Source organism: Panulirus ornatus, chromosome 41, assembly GCF_036320965.1.
Source record: "Panulirus ornatus isolate Po-2019 chromosome 41, ASM3632096v1, whole genome shotgun sequence".
In the NCBI taxonomy this organism is placed as follows: domain Eukaryota; kingdom Metazoa; phylum Arthropoda; class Malacostraca; order Decapoda; family Palinuridae; genus Panulirus; species Panulirus ornatus.
The window spans coordinates 3,663,517-3,672,107 of NC_092264.1; positions in this window are offsets into that span (position 1 = coordinate 3,663,517).

The window sequence follows — 8,591 nt, forward strand, 5'->3', positions numbered from 1 at the left end:
TCGAAACTTTGCATATTAAGCTATGTTTGCCTTCGAACTTTCTGCTTGTATTTTGACACCTTCAGGTTCTATAATAAAAAAAAAAAAGAGAGAAAAAGAGACTTGAACATTTGTTTCGAAAAGACTCGGATCTGAAACGACCTTTTTCGACCAAGTTTCGATGGGGCTACAAAGTTCTGGAATAACTGTCTAGGTAACTAGTCTACTGGCAGCACCATTACACTAGAGAGGATTCAATAGTCTGTTGCTATTTCTATTCTTTTATATTTTGTTTCTTGCACCCAAAGCATCTGACACCATCACACTAGAGAGGATTCAATAGTCTGTTGCTATTTCTATTCTTTTATATTTTGTTTCTTGCACCCAAAGCATCTGACACCATCACACTAGAGAGGATTCAATAGTCTGTTTATATTTCCATTCTTTTATACTTTGTTTCTTGCACCCAAAGCATTCCTCAGGACCCAGAGGATTTCTTTTCCCTATTTAAGGTAGTGATTGGCGCCATAATTGATATGGTATCCGGCATTATCGAAAGTCCACAGTATAGCGTTCTTATTATCCTCAGTTCTGAATGAAATAGTCCATGTCTGTTTAGAAATATATGCTTGCGGTGCACAGGTAATATATGAAAGTTTTTGACGGATTATGAACGAAAACGGACGCGCATCAAACCATTTTGGATCGGAACGCTTAAACAAGACGTAGATTATATACGTTACGTTGCTGGCATGTCCGAGGAATGGACATACACGTCTCTGAACGTATAACTTGTAATGGACAAAGAAGTCTTCCGATTATGAATTTGGAGAAATGTGTGTGTCTGTGTCTGTGTGTGTGTGATCGTACACCTGGGCTGCATGGGGTCAAAAGATTGGCAGCATAAATGAAAATAATAGGCGCATTATCAACAGCAAAGTCAGTTATCTTAGAAAAAAAAATGTTTATAACTTACACATTCCGGGTAACATAGTGTCGTAAAATCGTATTTAATTCAGAGGAAAGGCGACCATAAAACAAAAGATTAGAGTGAGGAGGAAACTTAACTCTTACAGCTAAATGGGAGGGAGTCAAATAAAAAACTAAAGTGTTAAAAAAATATATATATAAAAATATATATAAGAATATAAATATATATATATATATATATATATATATATATATATATATATATATATATATATATATCAATACTTAAATGATAATTCTATCCTAAAATCATCACCCGTAATAAGAAATCTGTACGAGTGTTTGAAGTATATGAATAATACTCGTGGCTGCCGCGCGTAATGTAAAATATTCAGGCATGGCTCCCGAGCCATCTGGCGGGTCTGCTGCAATGCGACCTCTAATTTACGAGGCTTGAGGCACATCAACTCCAGCAGGGGGGGTGGGGGCAGGGCAGGGAACGCCCAAAGAAGTTATGATGGTCCACAAGTTTCTCGTCTTCATCACAGCTCTTTGCCAACCACGTCCGTCCCTCTTTTACCTACCACACGGTCTGTCTCTCCATCACTTCTACAGTAATATCTATAGTCTCCGTCACATTTGTAGCCCCCCAACCCCCAAGTTTCCACCAATCAGTGCTGTAGGTGTTGACGATACCCACGATAGCCACGTCTTTCACTGCTGCACTGCTCCGTTACCTATATCACTGTTGCCGTTGAGAGTATCCAGCCTTGTGTATCATCACTGCAGTGGTCAGCCATGTTCGCTCCCTCCCTATATTGGTCAGACACGTCCATATCGACCCTTGATGCTAGAGGGAGCCATACCTAGTCGCTGCCAAAGTTCTCAGCTCTGACTCTGTGACTATAAGTCTCCTGATTTAAGCACAAATCTGTGACAATACTGAGAAGTTTCCTTTCCGTCCTAAAACAGCTTTTTTTTCCCCAATCAATCCAGGTAAAATTCGTCACTTGGCTTCTTTTGGGATTGGGTTGGATGTTTGCCTTAGTTTGTCTACCAGCCAATTCTAGTTATTCTAACCATCATTCCATTTGCCATGAACATGGTACGTGCCACGTATTATGCTACCGTAGAGCATCAAGTAAGCGAAATATTAGTCGGGTTTTTTTTTTTTCGCTTTCTTTGAGCAGTAACAGCTGGCGAGGATGTGGAAAAATCGCTCGCATCAGTAACCAATGTTTTTGTTAAAGCCAAACATTTATTCTGAGGCAACAGCGTGTTAAAGGGATTCATTTTATGGGAAATATATGAGCAGAAACCTCTAGTTTCCATATTGTGTGTGTGTGTGTGTGTGTGTGTGTGTGTGACTACAAGTTTTCGTGCTTTAATGCTATGGCGAAAGCAGAGATGTCGACAGCCAAGCCAAAAACATGAACACAACAACAACAACGAAAATGTCCGAGGAAAGAAAAAATGGCCAGAATAGTTTAACATTTGAATTCCAAAGTTTTGCGGATATATATGTTTCATTTTTGTAAGTTAAAAGAATATTTTTTACCAAATGGGTTCAGCTGGCAGACAGAATCAGATCCGTGATGTTTCTCCAGGGATGTTTCGTGCGCGCTGCTGTAGCCTAATCAAGTCTCTCTCTCTCTCTCTCTCTCTCTCTCTCTCTCTCTCTATATATATATATATATATATATATATATATATATATATATATATATATATATATATATATCCCAGGGGATAGGGGAGTAAGAATACTTCCCACGTTTTCCCTCCGTGTCGTAGAAGGCGACTAAAAGGGGAGGGAGCGGAGGCTGGAAATCCTCCCCTCTTGATTTTGATTTTCCAAAAGAAGGAACAGAGAAGGGGGCCAAGTGAAGATTTCCCTCAAAGGCTCAGTCCTCTGTTCTTAACGCTACCTCGCTGGTGTGATAGGTTACAGTGGTGCGCATGATCTAGTATTTGCTGATAACCACGAGGAAAATGAACAATAAGTTCCCGAGTGCACTTTTCGTGTAATGATCACATCGTCAGGGGAGATACAAGAATGAGATAGAAGACATAGAAGAGTAAGTTAACATACAAGGAACAGGTGAGCCTAAGACTTGTTTTCCAATGGCGTCTTAGGTTCGCCTCTTCCTTATATATCAATTGACTGTTCTACGTCTTCTATCTCAATCTTGAATATCCCCTGACGATGTGATCATTACACGAAAATGCACTCGGGAACTTATTGTTCATTTTCCTCGTGTTTATCAGCAAAAATATATATAAATGTATTGCAGTAAGGTCACACATGTATTTGTGGTTTTGTCTCGTGTCATAAGATTTATTATGTGGTCAAGACAGGAAATGGTTTACAAGGTTTGTCTAGGTCTACATAAACTGGATAGCTTAGTCATAGGGGAAATTTGTGCCCGATTTCCTGTCTTTATCACTCGGTACATCTCATGACAGGCGCAGTGCCAGACCCGAAAACCCACAATTCACAAACAGAGGCGTCTTGTGTTGTCTCATGGTAGGAAGTAAGAATATTATTATTATTATTATTATTATTATTATTATTATTATTATTATTTATTATTATTGTAATTATTACTACTACCACCACTATTATTATTATCATTGTTATTATGATTATTATAATGCAGTGGGTAATCATTATTATGTGACCCCAAGTTCCCTTCTCCAAGATTCCCGTGGCTTCAAGGCTGCGCTACAATCAGTAGCATAGAGAGGATGGAGTCCTTTAGAGTAAAATTTTTACGAATCCTCATCCGGGTTGATACAACCTCGACAAAGGTGACTTTTCATTCGTGGCGTATCCACAAAGTGGGCCGAGTCCGGTAACACTCAGTTGGTAGATTATCCAGGCATACAAAAGCTGTTAATCACGAGGGCTTTATGACCGATTGACCTCAGAAACATTCATTAAGGCCGTCTAAATGTCACACATACAGAAATGACATTACGATAACCAACTTGCGAGCGAACCAGAAGACAACACTGATATAGTTATATCTCGGTGAACTATGTTCCACTAGCGATACACCATCGGTACCTCCTATCTAAACTTGAGCAAATATTAGCTGATCCCTGCGCGCCCGCCCACACAGGCGTTCGTAACCTTTAGCCAGTGTTGTGAAGCCTCGACAACAGGTTTGCTCAAGTCATTGCAAGGAAGCTGCCCGATGCGCATTTGAGGAAATAAGCAGCGGATTGGCGATGATGGCATTATTAGCGAGCTGAGAGAGATCATAAATGCCTATTCAAGGGCCACAGTGAAATAGAAAAGTGCTCATAACCTTGCTAATGTAGATGAGATGAATTGCAGTATATGCTTTATGAAACAGCTCATGTTATTCCCACAAATGATATCGTAAGTGATAGTGTTCATAAGGTAACTGATACGGAATGATTTATGTATATATAATGACATAGGTGCATTTATTTCTTTTCATTCCTTGATACAGAACATTTATTAGAACCAGATTCAGATGTTAAGATCTTTAAAAATGCGAAGAAAATCAGCTCTTCTACCAACACACATCACGGCTGAATTAGTAGCTCGCGTATGAACATCATCACTAAAAGCTGCCAATAGCAGCAGCGATGCACATCACTTACAGGTCGATGTCAATGGCTAGGATAGCGAAAAGTTCCTCGCTCGATATCTGGCATCTTCGCTTGAGCGTGGTGTGATGATGCCATGTTTGCAAAATACTGGAGTCTGATATACACTCATATCTCATGGGTTTAAGAGCGTGGTCGAACATGCTGACGTAGCTGCAGGCGAGGGGACCAGAGTTGGATGTTTGGCAAGCTTACGTGGCAGAAAAGTTAAGCTAAATGACTGTGTTATGTGCCGCTTGGGACCCTCCAAGGCCAGGCTGACACATCTGCACTCTCGCTCACTGACGTGGAAACTTCATGGCTATTGCGTCCCCGAAATCAGTAAAGGTATTAGAGATTTACACACAAGCTGAAGAGTTTGAAAAGAAGATGAAAAGATAATAGCAGTCTTTGCGCTGACAAATATATACTTATGCATACAGTTTGATTTGATATATATATTTGGCTTCTCTTAAAGATATATAGCAAACAAGATATGTATTTTCCTTTATTTCACATATCTTTGATAGATGTGCTACGTAGACAGTTCGGCTGTATGTATAATCACCTACATGTGCAATACGGGTAGGGAGTTGTTCTTTCGCTGGTCTTATCTCTTGAACCTTCCAATCATAAAGCTTTTTAAACTTAATGCTGCTCACATTTACAGTTTCGGTGCATAATTAACTCCATTCATTTAGTGCTCTTTAAGGAGATCGGAGGAGCAACTGAAGAAATATCGTGGATTATTCGCAGTTTTGGAAGCAGAACTAGTAACATTATGTATTTAGTTATCGACAGCGGAAACGTCTTTTCAGTAAGGGAGCTGAATTCGTAATTTTGCTTTCTGATAAGTTTACGAAGGACGGGCTACTCCCATTTATAACGGCGAACTCAATGATTTGGTAGGCTCCCACGTGCGTTTTGGTCTAAAAACTCAGCCTGTACGAACCAAACCCATCCTCCTCCGTAGGGACTTTTCAGACAAGTCTGTCACAATATCTTAGTGTTAATGCCCCAAAGTATACGTAACAAGATTTCAGAATAAGAAACAGGAAGATGATAAATGATGAATACAGAAGAGCAGTGGCTATGAAGCAGAGCTTCGTTATGTACATGTGTGATGGGAATTTAACTGTTGATTTGTCTATCCAATGAGGTGCAGATGGAAGGGTTTGAGTGGTATCTGCAAAAGCCTTTGACCGCAGACGCTTACGGTCTCTTTCAAAATGCAGGTCATCAAAAAGGGAAACTTTGCCTTTTGCCTCCTGGTGAGCAATGTCAGCTGGCTGACGAATGAGTTGCTGACGCTGACTCCCGACTTCCCACCGCTGACGCAGACGTGTTATTCGACATTTTGATGTATGTACGTGATGTCGTAAGTCCTACCGTTGCCGAGGCAACTACCACTATAAACATTGAAGTGTATATACTGGTGATTATATATATATATATATATATATATATATATATATATATATATATATATATATATAGCAAATGATTCCGCCGATCAATTTAACGTGATTTTTGATGCAATCACCGTTTCGCTTGATGTGTAAACGTGAAATTTTGTCATGATTTTGAGAGAGTCGGACAGACTGTATCCTAAGTCATGGTCGTTTTTTATTCAATGAGAAAGAGAGAAGAGAAAGTACATTCCCAGTCCAAAACTAAGTTTGCCCAAGATAATGCTTCGTCTTCCAGGAATCATCAGACGTTCAGAGTAAGCGGGAAACTTAAACGATGTTATTGGTCACTCGGTCTCGCTGGCATTTAACTTCCTGCTGCCGGTCGTCCCAGACTTTCCCCCCAGATAAAACAGGCGAAAGCAGCGGAATTGGACGTCGTCTCCAGAGGAGCTCCTCTTAAGATTATAATGTAAGAACAAGGAACGATAGCCGATAATTGCCTCTGAGCAGGACTAGATTAGCTGCATCGTGAATCGGTATAGCTTGAAGGCGGCTTGGCTTGCTCGATCTGCTACAAGTAGCATTGTTATCTTTTATTGTGCTGCTACATATCTCAGGTTCATTTCCTGATATATATATATATATATATATATATATATATATATATATATATATATATATATATATATATATATATATATGACAATACGTTCCTTCAGCATAAAGGTAGCCAGGCCATCATACTTTTAGGTCATACCGTCATCCTCAAGGGTCGTCCCATTATGTTCGAGGGTCGTACTGTGGTAATGAAGTGGTTATAACAAAATTATCGTAGTCATATCATCATAGGTATCGGAGTCAACATGGAACTCCCTGCCTTTCTCACATTTTGCTTCTGAGATCATCTGATGCGAGGCACAGACACAGAGATGCTTTCGAGCAGTCAACGTGTGTTGTGCATCGCCCGCTGCTTACATTAGTTGCATTTTAATACATTTTTCTGTGGGTATAATTTGTACTACACGGGGAAGGAGTTTCACACTCGTGGGGCCGCATCACTGGGACTCTGTGTGTGTGTGTGTGTGTGTGTGTGTGTGTGTGTGTGTGTGTACTCCGTTATGAATACTTTCTTAAGCACTATATGTTTTTTTATCATACATACCATACGTATTATGAATATCGGCCCCACCTTCCTTTCTGGCCCTAGACTTAGCTAAAGCAGGAGGAAGTTGAATAGATAAGAAAAAAAGATATCTTGCTTGATCTCGATTTATGCAAGTAGCAGGGACTTGTGTTAGTTTCAATCGTATCCAAACCGCGAGAATTACTGGAGGAAGATAAGGAAACAGAAGGACTGCTTTTGCGGTCTTTATATCCCCGAAAAGATTCGCAGTGGAAAATAAACGAAGGAGCTGTGGAAGATGCTGAAAAGCCCCTGAAGCTGGGTTAGTTGTCGGGGGTGACTGAATATGTTGAATGATTAACGTGTGTGTGTGTGTGTGTGTGAGAGAGAGAGAGAGAGAGAGAGAGAGAGAGAGAGAGAGAGAGAGAGAGAGAGAGAGTAATGCATTTATCCGGACAAACGAGGGGATGATATAGTGGTCTGGGGGCTTAGGTTGGGTTGTAAGGGAGATGTATTATATTCTGGTGACTGATCACCCCCAATGGGGACGACTGGGCGGGATGGCTCTTGAAGGTCACCCCCCATCTTACCCAAGGGTCGTGTTGCCGTTCTCAACGGTCGTACAGCCGTGCTTAAGGGTCATAGGCTGTGCTCAAAACCCATACCGTCGTACTCAAGGGGTTCATATCAAAGGCGGAAGGACATGGCAAGAAATATACATCAGGGTTCAAGACAGGAAGGTTCAGGGACAATGTTGTATGCAAATGAGACTGTGTTAATGAGACAGACGAGAAGGAAAACTGCGAGACATTGTGAGGAAATCGAGAACACGCGAAAAATTGGCACCGAAATGTGACACCATCTGAGTGCTGGTATTTTGAGAGGAGGAAGTAAATGAGAAAAGAGGAGTCATTTGAGATTTGACCAATGAGAAAGTGGATAGGGCCCCGAACTTTAATCACCCCGAGAGTACCTCTCCAAAATCTGGAGGACTAGATGCTCATTTGCCTGAGGGAATGATGGAGTCAAGCAGTATCCAAGGAAGTCTGTAAGGAGTAGGGACTGGGGGATTGTTCATGTGAGGATGTTTGTTGGAAGTCATAATAAGAAGTTATGTATGGTAGTGAACTGTGCATACAATAACACAATGTAATTATATATAATTACTGTTTTGCACACTAGTTTGGTCCTACGTCCTCCTGTGGGATGCGAACATAAGTGTAATGAATTCTAACGTCTTCCCGCTGTTGCCGAAGTCCGTGTTAGAAAGTATGATACAAAAGCACAGATACAAATAGTCTTGTGGATTAGCCGAAAGATATATTGGATAAGTGCCAAACTCAGTCTTGTAGCCGGATCTACAACTGGTATATCAGCTGCACTCTTAGCCTCACACCAATACTGAATCTGTCATATGACCATATGGGAACAGTCCTTATTGGATTGAAGGTGGAAATAGCACTTGGATGAATTTTCTGCTGAAGTGTGAATGTAAATTTCCTCGTTTTCGTTTTAATACAACTTAG